This window comes from Peromyscus maniculatus, chromosome 11, assembly GCF_049852395.1.
Source record: "Peromyscus maniculatus bairdii isolate BWxNUB_F1_BW_parent chromosome 11, HU_Pman_BW_mat_3.1, whole genome shotgun sequence".
Taxonomy (NCBI): Eukaryota; Metazoa; Chordata; class Mammalia; order Rodentia; family Cricetidae; genus Peromyscus; species Peromyscus maniculatus.
The window spans coordinates 12,253,760-12,277,116 of record NC_134862.1 but is presented as its reverse complement, the minus strand read 5'-3'; positions in this window follow the sequence as shown (position 1 = coordinate 12,277,116).

The following is a 23,357-nucleotide window of genomic DNA, read 5'->3' as shown; positions in this document are numbered from 1 at the left end:
TTTCTGGGACATTCCTTAGAAGCAAGAAGGAGGGAATGCTTTGTAATAGGGAGGACTTCATGTAGTGCATGAAGATGTTTCTTTTGATTAGACTGTGAAGCACCAGGCATGCAGGCATGTAACCATTCTGGTAGCAATGCAAACATTCTTAAGAGACACCTGAGCTCCTCCTTCTGCTGTTGGACTACTGACTTCAGGTTCCCCAAGAAAATGGAATTTATCCAAGAATCTCACTCTGAGAGAAAGAAAGGGCTCAAGCTTGGTGCCAACCAGACCAAGAGTTCATTTCCTATGCAGAGGTTTCATACAGTTTTAGCAAGTTGTTAGACCACCTGCTAGAGAGACTAGGGCCCAGACAGGGATGAATCAATGATGAGCAGGGCCACACATTGACCAGAACTGCTAAGTTATGCATTGCTTTTCCCTGTATTAAAACTAAACGTCATGTTAGGGTTCCAAAGATGGATTTGGAGCATAAATAGACTTATTTATTTCTTTTACCAGTGTGGCCACATTGACTACTTTTTACTCTTACTTGTCTATTATTGAGGATGGGCACTGAGCTTATCATGGTAGACCTGTCAGGTCTTAGCCTCTGGCCATTGTTATAAGGAGCCCACCAGAGTGGACTACTCAGACACAGTTTGTAGCCAATTGAGTCTTCATTTTAGCCAGCTGGGAACTAAACTCAGATATTTGGGACTTAAGTGTAGTCTGAGCATTTAGAGCAAGAGGCTTTTAAAGGCAAAAACCACATCCTGGTATCTCACTCTGCAATTGCAGGAGGAGGTTTGCACAAGCAGGCAGATTAACAGAAGCTTAGATAAGTTAGCTGGGGCATCGTGGCCTCAGGTCCTAGAATACAGTCAGGTAATTTTCCACAGGATTCTCCATCAAGGAGATAAAATTCTAGTTAAACCTGAAATGGCCTCATCAAGACTCCAAGATGGAGGAACCTCTGCACTGTCTTGCCCTGTCACACCACGACAGTAGAGTAACAGGGATGTGGTTCTGTATCAATCCATGGACTGTAGCTAACATTTGGTCAGGAAATTAGAAGGAACATGACTGTAAATTTAATGCTAGTAGGTCTGTGGAGGAGGTAGGTAGATGGGGCTCTTTGAATGAAGGAAACACTAAAATATTTGCATATCATGTAGCTATTGACCAAAGGGTGTCCTTGGAAGAGGAAGCAATTTAATAGTAAGTGAATATTATTAGATTATGAACCCTACTGCCTTATAGTCCAGCTGTCTATGTGGACCTGTTGTCTTTAGTTCCCCCTAGATCTTAAAAGGGGTGACCTCTCCTACCGAAGATTCAACCTGACCAAAGATGTACAGTATAGGCTACTTAATAACCACACCTGCTGCTTTGTGGTATAGGGGCCCCTCTCCCTTGGAAACCTTTAAGAATGAACCTTAGATTTATCTGATGGGGTGAAAGGCTGGCTCCTCAGAACCTTGATGTTCAGAAGGCAGAGTTAATGCTTCTCAGAAAACTCCTGCTGAAGGAGACTAATCTGAGCACCTTTATCCAACCCCCTCTCCTTTGCTCCTGAAAGCTAACAGAAAAGCAGATCTGTACAGTGGGGATAGTCAGTTCTTTCCCCTCCACTGCTGCCATCGCCTAGGAAGTTCCTAAACAGTGTGGCCCTGGAGGCACTGATGGGGGTTACATGTGGACTTAGTAACACACATTCACTCGGTGTTTCCGTTGCTTTTCTTTACACAGTAAGAAACTCATGACAAAAGCAAGTTAATGGAGAACTTATTTGGGCTCACAGCTCAAATGAGAAATTAGGGTCAGGCCAATCTTGTGATTAGAGAGAGAGACCACACTGGCTAAGAAAGATGGTGAATCTCCAAGATGGATGGTTCTTTACCAAGATGTCTGACTTGCTCCTTACACACACACACACACACACACACACACACACACACACACACACACCAGCCTGAGGTGAAAGCCTGGAAGCTTAACTTAGACTAGGAGGGCTTTTTCTCCTGTCAGTTGGGCCCTCCTGCTGATAGAGCATTCAGGCAAGTTTCATGCCTGATCAGGACATAAAACAAAATTGTAGGACAATCAGTCACTTTACCCCATCTGTGTTCAAAGGTACTGATTCTAAATTAGGAGAAGATGACCCCTACAAAATCTTTAAAAGCACTAGCCCTTGAGAGGAGACTGGATTTCAGGCACCCAAGTCCCTGCTATGATCAGCATAGGCTCTCTCTTCTCTGTATCTCTCTGTATGTGGGTCTTTATCTTTGTCTCTCTGTCTCTGTCTCTCTGTTTCTCTGTCTCTGTCTCTGTGAGTGTGTGTGTGTATGTGTGTGTGTGTGTGTGTGTGTGTGTGTTTCTTCTCCTGTAATAAAAGCCTTTCTTCATCAAGATGATCTTGTCTTCTGTGTCTGAGACTTTCCCTGTGGCTATCTGTTGTCCTCAAGACTTTTCTCTGCCTTTTAATTCTTTACCTGGCAGAGAAAACTAACCTGATCAAGACCACAGATGATTACACAAGGATAAAGTCCATCATGGTATGGTAGGCATGGTGGCAGGTGCATGAGGCACATCGCATCTGCAGGCAGTAAGTATCTTTCTCCTTTCTATTCAGTCTGGTATCACAGCCACTCAAAGTGCGTCTTTCCACCTTAAGTTACCTAATCTAGGTGCTTCATCGCAGACATGCCCAGAAGCTTGTCTTCTAGGTGATTCTAGAGCCAGCCAATTGAGGAACAATATCACACTTACTTAGGCTAACTGGCTAGAGATACTGCTGAGTATAAAATTCTACCAGGAGCAAAAAAGACTTATTCTGAACTATGGGACCAGTCTTCAGAGGTATCAACCAGCTATTCAGTAGCTGACCAATGGCCATAGGACACTTCCATACTGGAAGGGCAGCATTTTGGTTTTGATGGGTTAATTGGTTTACCTACACATTTCCTTTCTCTGCTTACAGTACATGTTCACATCTGGTGGCTGACATTATTAACTTCATTTCTAGACAAGGAAAAGAAAGATGAAATGAGATTTCCCCCCAATCTGGACACCAACACAAGTTGATATTTCTTTTACTTTCTTTTCAGCATCCTAGTATCTCTTGCTAATGTGATTTTGTACACAGAATGATATTCTTTATCTATTGAGGTTTAAATTATGTTTAGAATAATTTGTGGTTTATCTAGCATCCTTATTTTTTTATTTCAAACCATTGCTAAAGAGAGTCTATAAGCATGCTATAAGAATTTTGGAAATAAACTACTTCAAAAAGAATTGGCAATTTTATAGCAGAAGCATGAAATCTGTACACTAACAGAGATAATCAAAATTGTTGTTTGCTTTTATAATGCTATAAGTCTGGGCCTGGGCATGTTCGACACTTGAAAGAGTGCTTGATTAGTATACACAAAGCCTTGTGTCAAATTCCCAGGACTGTATAAACTAGCCATAGTTGTGCAAGCCTGGAATCCCAGCACTTGAGAGGTAGGATCAGAATGATCAGAAATTCAAGGTCATCCCCAGATATAAAAGTAGTTTCCAGGCCAAACTGAAATGTATGAGACAGTATCTTAAAAAAAAGTGTGCTGTAAAACTTTATAACTTTTTGAAGTCCTGGTTGGTGTGTTTATGACCTCTAGCACCATTTTTAATATAGATTTTTTCTCAGGAGGCAACTCATCTCTGTAGAACTTGTACAGAGTTTTCATCACATCTTCCCTCTAAGTCATTCAATAAGGACTCTGATACTTTCAATTGTGGGACTCAGACTCAGGTAGAAAATCTCAAAGAAGGACTGTCTCCATTTATTGGCCTGTGAACATGTGTGTGAGGATTTTCTTAGCTGGGTTATTTGATGTGAGAAGACCCATCCTTAATGTGGGCCCCAGCATTTCATGGGCTGGGCCCTGGAATGAATGGAAAGGAGAAATCAAGCAGAGAACAGGTATGCAGCCTCAATTCATTGCTCTCTGCTTTTGACAGTGCTGGTCGGTGACCAGTTGTCCTAAGCTCTTCCACATTGAATTCCCTACAGTGATGGACACTAACCTGAGAGACAGACAAGCCCTATCTCCATAAGTTCCTTCTTGTCAGACTATTTTCATCCCCTGAGCAGGAGAGTGGGTGAAGAGTAGAAGGAAGCTCTTCTTTTCTGCATATTAATGCATAACAAAGGTCTGAGACATTTTTATCATTTCCATACACTAACAATATAACACAGGTCTGGGACATTTGTGTTGTTTCTACACTAAATACATAACAAAGGTCTGGGACATTTTTGTTTTACCACAGGAATGAATTTTCTCACTGAATCTCACTGGGATTTCGGGTATGAAGTCATGTCTGCAAATGTCTTCATCTCCCATTGCTTATCTAATTTTTATATTTCTCACCTGTGTGGAGTATTTGCCTATAACTGCACCACTAGGGCAAATAACAGTGGTGATAATGGAAGCTAGTGTCTGCTTCCTATTTTCTAATAGGAAGATTTGAATGCCATTTCATTAAAGCCTGAGGAAGGCTTTTAAGTTTGGCATATTAAGTATATTTATACAACTTTTGTGCATGTGGGTAAGGAGGGGACAGGAATGTCACCACATGGGGTGCCATGAGGATTAAAAGACTTAATATATGGAAAGCACTCAGAACAGTGCCTGGCTCCTAGTAAATTCTTTGCGATGATGGATTTATAGGTTCCAATGCAGGAGGTATCCAGCTGTTCATTTCTCTTCAAAATTGCAGCCGTAAATGGTTGAGTTATAGACACAAAGCACTTGGAATGAAGCTTGGCATATAATGAGCTCAATATATGTAGGCTGTTAATATGCAGCAATATTGCAGAATTTCTTTCACGAATAGATGCAAATATTTATACAAAGCTTTTGCTGAGTTTTCAAAATTGGTATATAAACACTGTATGCACTCATAAAGTGATGTGAGATTTCAATGCATATATGTAGTATGCTTTCTTTAAATGTATATTGCTTTAATTTATATACATAATTGTGTGTTTTGGTGTGAGTGTGTGTGTTTTGTGTTTCTGTGTGTGTGTGTGTGTGTGTGTGTGTGTGTGTGTGTGTGTGCACTACTTGTATTTAGGTACATGTGTAGGCCAGAAGAAGTACCTTTGGAGTGGTTTTTGTGAACCACCCGATGTGGATAGTGAGAACCGCACATGGGTTCTCTGAAAGAGTAGCAAATGCTGTTAACCACTAAGCCCCCATGTGTATTCTTTAAATAGGATCATATAAACCCATGTCCTCGAGCCTTTGTCATTTTTAAATGACCAAGGCATTTAAAAATCTCCTTCTAGCTTTTGGAAATATACAGAATATTAACTCTATTTACCACTACCCTACTGTGTGATGGAACATTGGAGCTCACCTCTTTTGTCTAACTGTGCTCCTTATCATTGATGTCAACTTGTCTGCCATCTGTCAGCTGCTAGACGCTTAGGTTATTTCCAATTCTTGTTATTGCAAATGGTGCTTAACAAAAGTTTTGCCGAGCTTTTGAAGATACTTTTCATGTCTGATCTACCACCATACACTGATATAGCATATTTACTAGTATTAATTCACTTACTTGCATGGAATCAATCTTGTACTGAAATTAAGTGAAATGCTGGTTTCAACCATTTTTGTTAGGCATTTAAAAAGTCAGTATTGCAATAGAAATTGGTATTAACTTTTCTTTTGATGACAGCTGAATTTGGGTAAAATATTTTGCAAACTTCACAAAACTTAATATAATCTCTTCCTAAAGAGGAGCATCATAAAAGAAAACAACACATTGATGAGTTTCTTAAGAATTTAATCAATCTAAATATTCATAAAGATTGCTGAAAATGACCCTTCAAATGCCCTTGTGTTTTGTTTTGTTTTATAGTTTTTGACTTGTTTTCCTAACTTTCTTTAGTGCATGTGGACAGCCTTCTGCACAGCCTCATTGTTTCTAATCACTTTAATTATTGTAACTGAAATGCTTCAGCATTCTGTCTTTAGCTCCTGACTCTTCCCAAATCCCCTTTAACCCTAACACATTCCATATGGTTTGCAGTTCTTCCAGGGGACCAGAGTTCAGTTCCCAGCACACACATTTGGTGGCTCACAGTTTTCTGGAGTTCTAATCCAGGGGGATCTGATATATTGTTTGATCTTCTGAAGGCACCTGCATGAAATGAATGCATCACACATATATACATATGGGCACACACACACATAGACAATCAAGTAAATTAACTTAAAAAATGTTTCGCCCCCTCTTCCTCCTTCTTCTTCTTCCTCTTCCTCTCTTTCTCCTTTTTCTTCTTCTTTCCCTCCTCCTCCTTCTACTTCTTCTTCTTCTTCTTCTTCTTCTTCCCAGTGCTGAGAATCAACCTCAGCACCTAGGGCTGGTACTCTATGGCAGAGCAGAACCTCTATCCTACCTTTTTCTTGAGGCAGGGTTTCACCATACAGCTCAGGCTCTTAGAAGTTGCCTTCACTAAACAGCTTTTCTCATTACTTACATAACTAAAATATAAGTGAGAGCCCCACAGCCCCTGCCTTCATTTTGCATCACAGAGATAAATCATTGTCTTTAATCCTTCCTCTGGATCACCTTGGACTCTGGCAAAGCAGAATCAGAAGACAGACAATTCCTCACGGATGAGAAAGAACACTTGGAGCAGAAGTAATCATCTTCTGAGAAAACAGGGGATCTTAGCACATACAGAGGCCCACTCATTGATCAAGATGCTTAATTGTGCAAACCTTTCACCCACTGGCCGAGTCCCATCTCTGTTTGTGCCTAAAGCCCATGTCGGTATACAAATTGATTTGTAGGGGTTATTAGTACCCTTAATTCTTTCCTCTTCAGAATGTGGCCACATTAAATACATCACCTTCCTCTGTATTTGTTTCTTTAATTAGCATACTGGGATAGGTGCCTGTTGGGACTTTTGGAAGCAGAATTTTTCCCTAATACCTCTGGTTATAATTGGCCTTGAATTCACTATTGTTTTCATATTTATTTTGCTTTGATAAAACACTATGATCAAAAGCAACATAAATGTAACTAAAACAGTAGTTTAGAAAGAAGGAAGGGGTTTTTAATTTTTTATTTATTTGTTCACTTATTTATTGATTGATTGATTGTTCTAGAGGGAAAGGTCCACAATGGCAGCAGGTAGACAGAGAAGAAAGTTGAGAGCTCACATCTCAAATGCACACAGGGAGCAAAGGGAGCAGATAAGAGCTCAGACTGAAGCTCCTTGCTGTGCATTTTCTGTAGCTAGCCTCTACCTCCATAATCTTCCCCAATAACGCCACTGACTGGTGACTCAATATTTGAATACTCGAGCCTATGGAGCTATGTCTCATTCAGACCACTACAATCTGTAGCACAGGCTGGTACTCTGCTTACAGTCTTCCTGTCTCAGCCTCACTAAGTGCTGGAGTTACATGTACTCACCTCCATACCTGGCCTTCTCTTCTTTATCATCTCCAGCTTTTTACATGGCTATAGTTTTTTTCCAATTTATGCATTTTCAATAATGTAAATTTTTGTCGAGTCTGGACTCAAAACTATCAACTGCTTCACATGTCCTCTCTTTTATGAGACTTACATTCCTTTAGATTTTATACCATAAAAGGGATTGAGATCTTAAAAAAAAACTTAGATATTCATTATTATCATTTATCAAGTGATATCAAAGGGATTATGTAGCTTTTTATTTGAATATTTTGTTCTCTCTCTCTCCCTCTCCCCATTGTCTGTCTGTCTGTCTGTCTGTCTCTGTCTGTCTGTGTGTGTACATGTGTATGTGTGTACTTGTGTGTGCATGCATGTGGTGGCCAGTGGCCAGTTCCAATATTGCTCTACAGGAGTCACCCACTTTTTTTCTTTTTGTTATTATTTTAAATTTATAATTGAACATCTAAATGTATACAGTGAGAACTAAAGAAAACACAAAGGTATCAATGTGAAAATAAAAATTAATCTCAGTAATAACACCAGCACCAGCAGTGAAAAGTGACTCAGTAGTTAAGGGCAGTGGTCCTGGGTTTGGGAATCAAACTCAGGAAGATCAGCAAATGATATGCAGTGTGCTGGGGCTAAAGGGGATCTGAGAAGAGCCAAGCACTAAAGACAGGACACCGAAGCATTTGAGCTGCAGTAACTAAAGTGGTTAGAAGCAATGAAGATGTGCAGAAGGCTTTCCAAAGGCACTAAGGAAAACAAGTCGAAAACCATAAACACAATGAAACCTCCTGCAGCTTCAGCTCCTGGATTGCTGACATCTTTCAGCCTCTATGGGCCCTAGTGTACATAGTGCATATATATGCAGGCAGATCCCCAAAACACATAAATTTTTAAAAATTTAAAATGTTTAAAAAATATCAGAACAAATCAGTTAGCATTATTAAACAGAAGAGGATAAATATGTGGAAATAAAGTCAAATAGCAATTCATAACAGTAAAACATCTGAAATTTAATGTATGTCATAAAAGGTCAGATGCTATAACCAAATTATGAGAAAGAAAATATGATGATTCATATTCAAAATAAAAATATTTTATGTCAACTTATGATGTATGGTCATAATTAGTCTTAATCAATAAAAACCCAGTCAGATATTGAGAGTGAAAGCTGAAAGATGAGAGAAGGAGAGCAGCCAGCCACCAGAGCCTTCTTTACCAATGCTTAGACCGATGGGGAGATCCTGTCTCTACAAATTCTCAAGATCCTGTATCCACCGGCCTTATCTTATCTCCACCTACTTAGTACTGGGATTAAAGGTGTGAGCCACCACCGCCTGGCTCTGCTTGTCTTTTAGATAGATTCCATCTAATATAGCTCAGGGTGGCCTTGAACTGATCTTTCTGCTTCATTCTCCCAAGAGCTGGGACTAAAAGTATATGCCACCACTGCCTGGCCTCTATGGTTAACTATTGGCTAGGTCTGCCCTCTCATCTCCAGGCAAGCTTTATTTGTCAGAACACAAACAATGTATCATACAACAAACTTATCTATAACCATAGAAGATTAGGGTGCCCTAGGGGCTGGCTGCCTCCTTAGTTATCTGACCCTACCCAAACATCTGCTAGTGTAACTACCACCCCACCCAAAATCAACCCAATCATTCAGAGTAGAAAGTCACTACCAGAGAAGCTTTCCTGGCAACCTGAAGATGTGACAAAGTCATGCACCTGACAGCTTTAGAATAAACAGAATATAAATGAACCTATACACAGTTTGTGTTTAAAAAAAATGGACCAAAGGCAAGACCTGGAAGATGTGTACAATTTACTTCCTGATTGCTCAGCACAAGCATAGGAGGAAGGACTGTGCATTCCCATTACAGGGATTGCTTACTGTGTTGGTTGACACACCCTCCATCCCATGACCTCTCAGATGATGCTCAACTTTGCAGTTATATAATAAACGACTTCACTTTTGCTTCTTTGAGTCTCATGTGCTCTTATTTTGAAGTGAAGGTCTTTGTTAGTCACAGCAGTCATTCACAGATTTTTTAGTCTTCAATGTGTCATAGATAACATTTACTGATATATATATACATACATTTATTGATATATATATATACATATATATATATATATATATATATATATATCTGAAAGTACTTCTTTGCCCCTCCCATAGACCCTTTACATAATATCGGCTTCTTGATCACTTTCACAGTTTTGCACTGAAGTCATTGTTATGCCTGTGTTAGTCTGTGCTCAGGACTAACTCTTCACACTCATTTCACAATCTGCAGGTTGGTTTCGGTTTCTTTGAGAAGAGATCTGTCATATAATTACCCTTCAGGAATGAAGTTTATTGGTCAAAAGGATCTCAGTCCTAATCAAGCCTTCAGGTAGAAGACCTAGAAAAAAGAATGTTGCAATATATCAGAAAGAGCACAGCAGGGCCAGAAGCAGGGTATGGAGGGGACTGTTACTAGACAGGACCATTAATTAGAGGCTTCAAAAACCACAGCACAGAACAGCTTCCTAATCCTCTGTCTCAGTGAGCTTCAGGCTTGTATGGCTAGGGAATCTAGCTTCCTTGAGTGTCAGGGAAGACATGATCTAACATTTCCTTCCAAAGGCACCATCAGAAGTGATGTACCTTTTCTTGGATAGTCTAACTAAGATGTATCTGCCACCTTCATTCTTAACCACTGTTCTTCCCAGCACAGAATTCTTGGGCCACTTTGTTTTATTCAGGAGTTCTGCCATTGCTGTCTCTTCCAGAGTGCTCCAAAGGCTGGCTTAGGAGATGATTTAGTTGAAGGTTTGGTAACTTCATTAGGATGTGGTTCAGGGTAAGCAGCAACCACATGTCAGTTCTCTCCCAGGATTCCCAGTGTTCTTCAATATCTGAAATCCAGTTTGCTTTCCCTTGGGACAAAATACCAGATTGCACTATGATTCCTGTGTTTCTTTCCTCCTCTAAGAAGCAATGAGTTTTTGTTCAGAGCAACAACTGCAAAAATCTGTCTTCTGCAGCTGCTGTTAGCATTGTGGTTTTGAATAATAATCTCGTTTTAGTCCTTTGTAACTGTTTTTCCTTTGCCTAATCCAGCACCGCCAATAGCATTCTCTGTAATATTTATTTGTGTTTACACTGTTTAAGAGATTATCTCCATTTTTGTGTTGGTTTTATTATCCTTTTCTAAAATGTTGCAGGGTGTTTTTGGGGACATTTTTCTTTTATTTCTGAGATTACTGTTTAATTACATAATTTTTGAGTCTATTTCCTCCCTCCAAACCCCTACTTGCTATTTTAAATTAATTGCCTCCTTTTAAATTAATCTTTGTTACATGCATAGATATATGGATATATATTTTTATTTCTAAATATAATCTGCTCAGTTTTCTTATCTTTTTAAAACTATTTTGGTTTTGCTACTCATATTTAAATCCTTTTTCTTAAAGAATTTATTTGTGATTGTGACTGTGACTGTGTATCTGTCAGGGGGGCTGTAAGGACAAGTCCTTACAGAGACCAGAAACATGTGTCATGTCCCCTGAAGTTGCAGGATGTTGTAAGTCAATTAACAAGGGCGCTGAGAACTGAACACAGGTCCTCTGCAAGGTCCTCTCTTTATATCTGGGGACCTCTGCAGCCCCACACCCTTCTCCATTTCACAGTTAACTGGGATTTATCAGATTTGAGTCCTTTCCTTCGAAGGCTTTCCTTCATTACTGTTTCTTTTTCTCTCTCCTTTTATCTTATGACAACTAAGACAGTTAATAATTATTCGGTGGCAGCATTTTTGTCCTTTCCTCACACACTCCTCATTTTTGAATCCAGTAAAATGATCTATAATTCAGTCAGGATTGTATCCACCAAAATACCAGCACTTGAGGGATAGAGGCAGGAGGATCGGGTGTTTAATGACAACCTGTGGTGTGCAAGTCCCTGTCTCTAAAATAAAATAGAGTAAAACAAAACACAGACTGACAAGAAAATGTAGCTTAGTTGGTAGAGGGCTATTTTGTATGCACAAAACCCTGTGTTCCATCTACAGGACCATGGGAATGTGTAGTGGATACCTGCCCTACCTACATATGACCCTTAAGACCTGAGACGAACCAAATGTATGCCTCTCTTCACTCCCTTGTGAGCTTGGATCATGTGGACTGACTTAGGTGGCTGGAGCAACAGAGGACAGTACCCCAGCCTTCCAGGACCCTGCAATGTTTCTCCTATCCTGGTTAGGGACTTTTCTTTCCTAATAATTTCCTTTATCCTTTAAGCAAACTCCAGTAGATTTCACATTATAGGAATGGGACAGGGCATGACAGGATTGTAATCCCATGATTTATGAGGTAAAAACAGAAGTATCAAAAAGTTCAAGGTCATCTTTGGCTACTCAGAGTTGAAATCAGCCTAGATACACAAGACAGTACCTCAAAAAAACAACAAATGGATGAAAATTAGAAAAATAGTTAAGTAAAAATTTCAAATATCTAAAATACAAAACAAATCCAAAAGATATTCTATATTACCTTTGCTTGATGTACATTTAAAAGAAAGGCATGTGACTCAGTCATGTCTAACTATTTCCTGGGTAACAACGTATCATGGATGTTCTTAGTGCAAAATAGGTTCATAGAGGCTTTTGCCCCATCTCCATTTCAAAGTAAAATTTTATTTGCCTTCTGTCTGGTTTATTGACATTGTAGCATGTGCCCATTAACACCGGGGCATGGGCTCACTAACACTAGAGCATGGGCTCACTGACATTGGGACATATCCTCAATAACACAGGGGCATGGACTCACTGACACTGGGGAAGGGGTTCACTGACATTGGGGAAGGGACTCACTGACATTGGGGAAGGGGCTCACTGACATTGGGGAAGGGACTCACTGACATTGGGGAAGGGGCTCACTGACATTGGGGAAGGGGCTCACTGACATTGGGGAAGGGGCTCACTGACATTGGGGAAGGGGCTCACTGACAGTGTAGCATGGGCTCACTGACATTGGGGAAGGGACTCACTGACATTGGGGAAGGGGCTCACTGACATTGGGGAAGGGACTCACTGATATTGGGAAGGGGTTCACTGACATTGGGGAAGGGGTTCACTGACACTGGGGAAGGGGCTCACTGACATTGGGGAAGGGGCTCACTGACAGTGTAGCATGGGTTCACTGACATTGGGGAAGGGGCTCACTGACACTGGGGAAGGGGCTCACTGACAGTATAGCATGGGTTCACTGACACTGGGGAAGGGGTTCACTGACATTGGGGAAGGGGTTCACTGACAGTGTAGCATGGGTTCACTGACAATGTGGCATTCTTTCACGGCTTTGGACCATCTAAGCACCAGGCTGCCCTCTTGCTTAGTCTTCCTCTGCATTTTTAGCCCCATGATTTCCAGTCACATGAAAAAGTGACTTACCTCCATTCTTTCCTTCTCCTGTACTGATTTTGATGTCTGTCTCTGAGGAGGTGTAGAAGGCTGCCTTAGTCCTTCCAGTTACCCTTCAGGTGGAGCTGCACTCCAAACACCCAGGATCCCTGTGGAAATTTCTTCTAAGTTTACAGAAATCTGGAGCTAATGAGAAAACACTTAATTGCTTTGGGGGGGGGATTTGCCTTGTATACTGTAATTCATAGCACTTTTATTTTTATAGAAGTGAAAAGAAAGTAGATACTAAGGGAATAAGGTAACAATAGATGAATGTATATTGACTGCCATGTTGGAGAGGCAAGGTTAGTGTTTATGAGTCTGAAGCCAGCTATGGAATCTATGTACTGGGCTCCAGGCCAGCTAAGGGCTGCATAGTGATAACCTGTCTACAGAAAGTGTGCATTTAAGAAGAGCACTGAATGGTGAGAATAAGACATCTATATGAAGATCTGGGAAGAGCAAGGCAGAAACAGGACACAGCCAGTACAAACTTCCAACACCCAAAAATGAGAGGATGGGATGTTGAAGAGGTAGACCAAGTCCAGTCTTATGGGAAGAATTATTTTAAAAAATCCATACAATGCATTGTTACCACACTTCCCCTTCTGTTGTGGAAGATTCTTTATACTGTGTGAAGAGATGTCACTGTGATTCATTTAATGAAAAGCTGAATGGCCAATAGCTAGGCAGGATTCTAGGCACAGAGGATGATAAGAAGGACAGAGAAGCAACCAGATGCAGAAAGAGTCAGACACACAAAATGGGATAGAGGTAAAAGCCACATGGTAGAACACAGATTAATAAAAACATGGGTTAATTTATGCAGTGAGCCATAAGAATATATTATGGTGATTCACCTGTATATAATAAGCTATACCTTGATCAATCAAGGAGTCCTTCAAGAGAAAGCAATTTATCAAGGAATATTTGCTGATATTTAGCTATTAATATATATCAGCTGTCTTCTGGTATAAAATTCTTGTGTGCTCATATACTACTAGGCCATATGGCAAACAGTTTAGCTTCTCAGACCTATTGCTGATCCACAAGGTAACTAACACCCCTACAGAGCCTAGGAGACAGTCAGACTGTGGATGCATAGCTTTGTTTCATGTGCAAATGAAGCTCAGACCATCCCTTGCCTTCAGGCCTAGTAGCATTGAACAGCTATTGACTCAGGACAAGAGAGATTTTTGCATAACCAGATGCAATAAAGGCTGGAGCAGAATTTCTGGGCAGGCAGAAGAGAATGTGGCGGAGAGAAGAAAAGAAGGCAGGAGTTCTCAGAACCAGGAACAAAGAAGGAAGGATGGAGGATGAAGAAACAGAGGACAAAGATGAGGTTAAAAAAAAATCACAGGAGCTTAGTTAGGACTATGAGAGGACAGGAAGAGTGTGTGCAGAGAGGAGCTGAATGTCTGGACAGAGTTGAAGATGTATAGCTAGAATTTTGTGTGAACAAAATAAAATAATGGATGAAAGAACATGGTGTACATAGATTCTTTCCCCAAAATAATTCTCACTATTTGTAGCTTCTCTTCTGAGCCCCTGGGAAGAATATTATTAAGGCTGGTCCTTAATAATACTCATGAAACTTAAGTTATAAGAGCTAGTTAGAAACAAACCTAAGCTATCAGCTGAACTTTCATAATTGATAAGAAGTCTCCATATGGTTATTTGGAAGCTGGCAGGTGGGACAGAAAAATCTGCCTGCACCCTCCCCCAACTCCTCCCAGATCCTCTCAACCCCACACCCCTCTCTTTATGTATGTACTTATTTTTATATAGAATTCTCATGTCACTCAGGATAATCTCAAACTGGCTAAGTAACTGAGGATGACCTTGAATTTCTGATATTCCTTCTTCCATCTACATACTGGAGCTACAGGTCTGGGTTTCTGCTGTGCTGGCAATTGAACCCAGGGCTTTGTTAATTTGAGGCAAAGAGCTGTACCAACTGAGTGAGCTATATCGCCAGCCTCCTGAAGTCCACTTTTAAAGGTCAAGGTTAAGATCTTAGGTTTCAAGTGAACTACATGGGCTATTTAAATAGAAGCAAAATTTCTGTAATGAGTACTCTGGACTCATATCCATCATTTGAATGTGATTCATGTTTGTGTGTGTATAAAGTGTTAGCAGATGCATATGCACACATATGCAAGTGTACTTGTAAGTCAGAAGATAACATCTTGTCTTCCTAAGCATTGACTTTATTGTTTGAGACAGCTCTTATATTAAACCCAGAACTCAGTAGTTTGACTGGACTAGCTGGCATGCAAGCTTGAAGGGTCCTCCTGTCTTTTTTCCTAGAACTGGGATTTGAGATGCATGTTACCATGGCCAGTTCTTTATGAATTCTGGGGACCAAACTTGTGTGCTCATGCTTGCACAGCAAGCATTGTCTCTGAACAACTAGTTGGGTTTTTAAGGACATGCTGTTGCATAGAGCTATTGATGACCCTCTTGATTCACCAGGTAACTAAGAAAATGCTTTGCCTGTATACAGTTTTGTGGATTTGAGTGACATCTGAAAACATGGATAACTTTGATATCACATGTTGCTCCACACAGAGGATTTGAATAGGAAGGGGGTGTCTAACAGCAACATTGGTGAAGATCTAAGTGTGCCATCCCTTAAGACAGTCTGGGTGTGTTGTCAAAAGCTCATGCTTTAGCCCAAAGGAGCGATTCTCAGAGACAGGGTCTTCAGAACCCCTCTGGTTTGAATTTTATAACTGATTTGAAACAGGTATAAATTGCTTTTATTATGCAGTTAAATAAATAGACATTAAAAAAATTATGGAATTTGGAGGTAAAGTGCTTGTTGCACAAGCTTCAGGAATGACATTAAGTTTCTAGTATTCATGTTTTGTTTTGTTTTGTTTTAAATGGGTGTAGTAGAGTGTGTCTGTAATCTCAGCACTTCCAAAGCAGAGACTTGAGGATTCCTGGAGCTCACTGGATGACTAGTAGTGCCAAATGGTCAGACCCTGGTTTAGAGAAAGACCTTGTCTCAAAAACTCAGGATGAAGTGACTAAAGAAGACACCTGACTTCTGCCTATTGCCTCCAAACTACACATCACATCACACACACACACACACACACACACACACACACACACGCACACATACACACACACACACACACACACACAAACACACACACATACACTCACACACACTCCTTCACACACATAGCCTCAATCACACTCACACACACACCTTCATACACACTCACAACAGTCACACACATAGACACATATACACACACAGTCACACGATATACTCATACATATACACTCTCACACATACATACACATGTTTATGAAATTTTCACAAATTTCAGAAATAGTAAATAGCAGAGCTACCAAATAAGTACAGGCATATTCATTGACAAACCTGTGTCCTCCAGCTATACCCACTACCTATGAACCTGCAAGGCTTACAGAAGAGAGGTTTGGGGCAGGAAGTACCCTTTTGGCCTTTGAAAATCACTTCTCATTTACTCTCCCCACCTATGTGGAGTCTTTTTGGTTGAAACCATTATTTACCTGAATCCTAGAGCTGGCTCTTGCTGTACAGCCCTGCATCTTAGACAGTCAAAACTGGCAGCTGCTGGACACCTGAGCTCCTTTGCTTTTGCCAGGAGACAACAGAGAGCAAATGGCTTATAGCAGCCTCAGAACCCTGATGAGTTGAAGGCCCCTAAAAGAGATTGCAAAGGGGTGATTCCTCGGTGTTCAAAGGGAAGAAGACGGACAAGCCTGTTCCACTCTTTGATAACCATACTCTGAGAAGTGAATTGAGAAATCCGAAAGAAAAGTCATTTCCTATAGCGTGCTTCCAAGAATTTTTATCTTCTTTTCCCATGAGTGTTTGGGGATTGCACTCCAGTCCAGCTCATTTTTTGAAATTGGTGTTGCTTCTTTCAATTGTACTGAGGAGATTTAATGTAAAATAAAACTTGATACTTCTTTCACAAAGATGGAAGACAGGCAAGCTATTGCTGACTGCCTTAGCTAGGGTTTCTATTGCTATAAAGAGATTCCATGACCATAGCAACTCTTAAAAGGAGAACATTTAATTGGTGGAGTTTACAGTTCGGAGGTTTAGTCCACTATCCTCATAGTGACACGTAGGCAGACATGGTGCTCTAGCTGAGAGTCCTACATCTTGATCTACAGGCAACAGGAAGTGAACTGACACACTGGTCAGTATCCTGAGCATAGGAAACCTCAAAGCCTATATGCATAGTGACATACTTCCTCCAACAAGGCCACACCTACTCCACAAGGCCATACTTCCTAATAGTAGCATTCCCCATGAGCTTATGGGGGGCAATTACATTCAAACCACAACACTGATCATGTGTGTGTGTGTTATATGTTATTCCTGTTTGCTTTTTTTTGGTAAGTTGGAGCTGGTGATAAAGGGGCTTCAGATCTCTCAATGTGATGCTTTCCTTCCTGCCAGACAGTGAATGCATTCAGTAGTTTTTTAAAAGAAAGAACGGATATAATTCATTTCATCATACAGTGTCTGCAAAGAGCTGTAATGAGCCTGAGAGGGGCAAAGATATTCTTGTATCACTTCTGTCTTTACTTGGGTGATCAGGCTATTCAAACAATTGGCCCAAGAAATTGGAATTCCTCCAGGAATCTCATGCTAGTCAAACAGAAGGTCCAGAGGCTACACAAGCTGGGGGGAGGCTTTTCTTCTAGAAAAAGATTTACAATTGCTACAGTATTTGAGACCACACCTTGAGAGTGGACTGTGTGTAAATGTACAGCTCTGGCCCTCTGCTTAAACCTTAACCTTATTTTACAAATCTGGAATATGGACTTGGAGGTCACCGAATTTCTTTGTCCTCTTTCCCAATGTGGCTTTAGTGTCTCTCAATTTGACTATTAACTATTGAAACAGTGAGCCCAAAAGAAATGAGAAATTCCCAAGAAATCTCTTCCTGGGAGAAGGAAAAGGCACCATCAGGAGGTGTCATGTACAGGGAAACACTATTCCCCCTGATTCTGGCATCCTTCCCCTCTACCAAAGGAGCCATTTCCTTATCAATGTCAGAAGGGACAAATGACTATCTGTGGTACCTCTTAGCACATCAAGTACATGCTGGCCTCTGGGCTCACCCAGTATCATAATTATCTAACTCATCTCACCACTTCCTTTACCCATAGAACAATAGTTTTCAAACTTCTTAATGCTGTAATTGCAACAGTTGTTCATATTGTGGTGATCCCCAACCATAAAATAATTTCTTTGTCATGATTCCCAACCATAAAATTATTTCTTTGTCATGTCATAACTAATTTTGTTACTATTATGAATTGTAATGTAAATCTCTGATATGCGACCTCTTTGGGGTTGTGACATACATTTTGAGATCCACTGCACTAGACACTCTCCCACACCCCCTCATCTTCTTATGCTTCATCTCTCTCTTTTGTCTTCCTCTCTCTTGGCCTTGTCTCTTGGTAGTCTCTTTCTTTCTCCCTTGCTCTCCTCATCTCTCTCCTCTCATGGCCAAGTCCAGTCTGCTGGCTATTAGACTACTAATTTCTATCCCTGCTCTTGCTATTCCTGATTCCTCTGGCTATACTCTCCCTCATATCTACAATAAAAACCTTCCCCCTTTAACCGTACCTTGGAGCAGTCATGTGGTCAGTTTATACAAGAAGGGTAACTTATGTCTTGGAAAGAGAATTCACACAATTCTAACAACTTGTCAGACTAACTTACAGGAGGGAACTGACGTGCTAATAATGACATGTCAACAGTGGGTAGAACCACACATTGGCCACCACTGCTTAGATGTGCACATTCTTGTATCTCAATTTAAACTTAAACTTTAGTCTCACTTCAGGACCTCAAGACTTAGGGGTAGACTGGATATCTTTTTCCTCTCCCCAAATGTCCATTAATAAATTGCCTTTTTCTGATTTCCATCATCAATTTGTCTCTTTTAATTGTCTTATGGAGGATTGGTGGCTAGATCTTGCTTGTTGGGGAACAGACTATGACCTGAAGTCCAATACCAGTGACAGATAAGGGGATTGATGGGATAAACAGAATGCTGGGTCTTTCCCCACTTCAGCATTCAGATACAAATGTGCAACCAAATAAAATGAAAAGAAAAGAAAAGGAAAAAAAAAATAAGGAAGGAAGGAACAAAAGGTAAAAAAGAAAAACTACTCCACTAGGCACTGGACAGAGCCTCAAATACATTTAGTTTTTAGAAGTGTGCTAATATTTTTTATCATTCATAGATTTCATTAGGAAAGAGCTTTAAATAAGTATCACATAACATAGAAGAAACTTGAAAACAGGGCATGGGAATTCATATGGTGTTACCAAAGCCCTCTACAGTCTTCTGAGACAGACCTGGATTGATGTTTCTACTACAACGTGTTCCTTCTAGGTAGCTCAGATCTGACTGCTTAGGATGCTGAGGGGCAGGGAGTCAAGTCTTCAGGCTGTCATTTAGCCTCCCAGTATTTGATATAAAATATGCATGTCAGCACTTACATATGAGCATAAATACGCACACTTGGTTTTTGTGTTTATTTATTTATATTTATCCATTATTTATTTATTTATTTATCTACTTATTTACTTATGTTTTTTGAGACAGGATTTCTCTGCATAACAGCCCTGGCTGTCCTGGAATTCACAGACTGACGCTGAACTCACAGAGATGCACCTGCCTTTGCCTCCTGAGTGTTGTAATTAATGTGCACGGCCACACCACGTTTGGTTTTATTTTTAATTATGCATATGCATGGATGTCTGCGTGTGGATATGTGCATATGAGTGCAGTGCCAGCAGAGGCCAAACCAAGGCATCTGATTTTCCGGAGTTGGACTTACAGGAAGTTGTGAGGAGCCAAACATGGGTGCTGCGAACTGAACTGGCATCCTTTGCAAGAGCAGCAAGAGTTCGTAACTACTGAGCTGTCCCTATGTCCTATAACTGATTTATATTGTATCACTGATGTATAGCAGTTCCCTACTTAAAATATTCAATGTTTTATTCTCAGACTCTGATGAATAAGTGAAACACTTTAGGAACCAAAGGAGAAGAGTGAAGGGATAGAAGAAACAAGGGTGGAAACCCTCTAGTCAGGTCTGCTCTGCAAACTACTACTGCTGCAGAACAAGGTCCTCTGAGAACATCCACCATCATTACCAGCTTGGGTGATTTCAAGAGACCATCATGCGACATCCTCATAGAAGGAAAACATGGAGCCGGAGAGATGGTTCAGAGGTTAAGAGATCTTATGCTCATGCAGAGAACTAGAGTTCAGTTCCAAGCCTCGTGACATTTACTCACACATACACATGAGCATATGCAGATGAAAACATAGATGTGTACACACACACACACACACACACACACACACACACACACACACACACATACACACACACACCCTTCCAAATAAAGGAGAGGTTAAGGAGGATCACTAGACCGTAACTAATATTAGGTTCAGATTCATTTCTTGTCCAACTGTATACAATTCTGTGCACAGTCTTAGGATTTTGAGAAGTGCTACACTATATGGGCCTTGGGAGGTTAACTGAAGAGGGCTCCATCTATACAGTAACGGAAGAGTAAAGGTTTTCCAGTGGGGCTGCTTTGGGCTTCACCCATGCTCTTGCTGGTAACCCATCTCCTGTTAGACCTGTAAGCTCACTGGTTCCCCAGAGTGAGTCAATCTTGAGACTTTGTGAGGAGGGCCAATATTGATGATGTCTCCCTAGGGAAGAATATTCACATTAGTTACTCTGGAAATTTTCTTTACTTTTTATTTGTCATAAAGTGTTTAAATACCTCATTTTATACAAATGTCTATAATATTCCACTTTATTTCTAGATTTTTCCACTCCGTTGGTTTGATTGTCACTCATTTTCTGAGTACTGCATCTTACAAGTATCCAATCTTTGTAGCACAGTTAACAACTCCTAAGACTGTACCCCTCATTGGCTCCTCACTGCCAGTGTTATTATAGCGGAATTGCTCATTTTTATGTGGGTTTTAGCATAGTAGCTTATTTGATTCAGAAGTAAACTTTGGGTTATCATTGCATAACGATGGTTAATAAGTAACTTAGCAACTGCTGCGTCATCATGGGACCACGCCATTCTATTACAGCATCTCCTGTTTCCAGTCCTGTCAAATGTTCTCTTAAGTTCATACGGATTTGGATTTTAGTTTTACAATTTCTTCATACTGTTATTTTCAGCAAATAAATTGTCATGTTCATTCCTAAGCTTGCTTTTTCCCTTTTTCACATAATTAATGTCATTTTTCCATTATTCTTTTTTTAATCAACATACATTTTTAATCATGTGAATACGTGTGCGCCTGTGTGTGCATTGATGCACACGAGTACAGTACTTGGGTAAGCCATAAGAAGGCATCTTAATCCCTGGAGCTGGAGTTGCTGGAAGTTGTCAGTCACCTGATGTGGGTAATGGAAACTGAACGGGGTCCTCTGCCAGGTTACGAGGAGAGCACAACCACTGAGTATCTCTCCAGCACCTATCTTTTCTCATTATTTTCATTTTAGAATCCCATTGTATTCACTGTAGCAATTTTTTTTTTTTTTGGTTTTCTCAAGACAGGGTTTCTCTGTGTAGCTTTGCACATTTCCTGGAACTTGCTTTGGAGACCAGGCTGGCCTCGAACTCACAGAGATCCGCCTACCTCTACCTCCTATGTGCCAGGATTAAAGGCGTGTGCCACCACTGCCCACCTCTATTTTTTTTATTAAATTAATCTTTTTTATTTTTTAAAAATGTGAACCTATTATATTTAAATCTATTTAAGAGTGAATAGCAGTGTCTTTATGTCTAATTTAGTATTCCAGATTATTCTCTCTCCTTATTCCATCCCATTCTAGTGAGGTAAATTTCATTCCTCCAAGACCCTCATCCTTTGTCAAACAACAATTAATTTAACATTTTTTTAAAGAAAGGTGAAGTGATGGTGATTTGTTTTTTTGGAAGGGCCACTGGGTTGATCTCCATACACTTCTGTGACTAAGTCATTGAGCCTAAAGTGTAACCGAAGATAAGTGATAAATTTTATGACATATATGATGATTAAATTCCTTCATACAGGGTTTAATTATGACCAGGGATCATATATTTGATTGGAAGTTGATTTTTATGAATTTACTGCCAAGTTTGGAAGTGAGGGTTTTAAGTTTCTATTTATATAGAATTGCTTTGAAACATATGCTCTTTCTTTCTTTTCTTTATTGCTTATTTATTTTGTTTGCAAGTCTCCTTGTGGTATGTTTATGATATTTCATTTTAGTTGATCCTCACCTCTCTCCCATCTCGCTGCCTTCTTTCCCTACTCTATTCCCCCAGTATTCCCCCTTTACATTTATATCAAATTTATTTATTTCCTTTTTTCTCTGTGTGTGTGTGTGTGTGTGTGTGTGTGTGTGTGTGTGTGTGTATGTGTGTATGTGTGTATGTGTGTATGTGTGTATGTGTGTATGTGTGTATGTGTGTATGTGCTGATATGAGTTCAGGTACATACATACATGTGTTAGGATCCAAGTACAGTCTTGGATGTTGGTCCTCACTTTCCACCTACTGGCCCATAGGCTTCTGGGAATTCTAATTCTGCCTGCCATCTCACCATAAGATATCTGTGATTACATATTCTCACTGCTAGGTCTGGCCTTACATGGGTTTGGGGGATTTGAACTAATGTTCTCATGCTTGCACAGCAAACATTTTACTCACTGAGCATCTCCCCAGTCTCAAATTTACTTTAAACATGAATAAAACCACAAACAATGTACATATCGGTGGCTTACATGGTTTCCAATACATGTATTTATGATCATCATTTAGAGAATATTAAGATGTATATAGTTCCGCCGGGCGTGGTGGCGCACGCCTTTAATCCCAGCACTCGGGAGGTAGAGCCAGGCGGATCTTTGTGAGTTCGAGGCCAGCCTGGGCTACCAAGTGAGCTCCAGGAAAGGCGCAAAGCTACACAGAGAAACCCTGTCTCGAAAAAAAAAAAAAAAAAAACCAAAAAAAAAAAAAAAAAAAAAAGATGTATATAGTTCCTAGGACTTCTATCATTCCTTTATGTTAAAAATGTTCAAAATGCTTCCTTCCATCCTTTGTAAATGTACAACATATTTTTTATTACATATCATTACTGTATTGGATGATAGCACACCAGGACTTTCTCCTTTTGTCTAACTGTAAATTAGAACTCACTGAACAAACTTTTCTTATTCCCTTACCCCACATCTTCCCCACCTTTGCTAACTACCATTCCTGTTTCTATTTATGAGATCAATGTTTTCAGATCCCACAGGTAAGTGAGACTATGTGGTATTTGTCTTTCTGAGTCTGAGTTATTTGCCTTATCATAATGGTCTCAGGAGTCA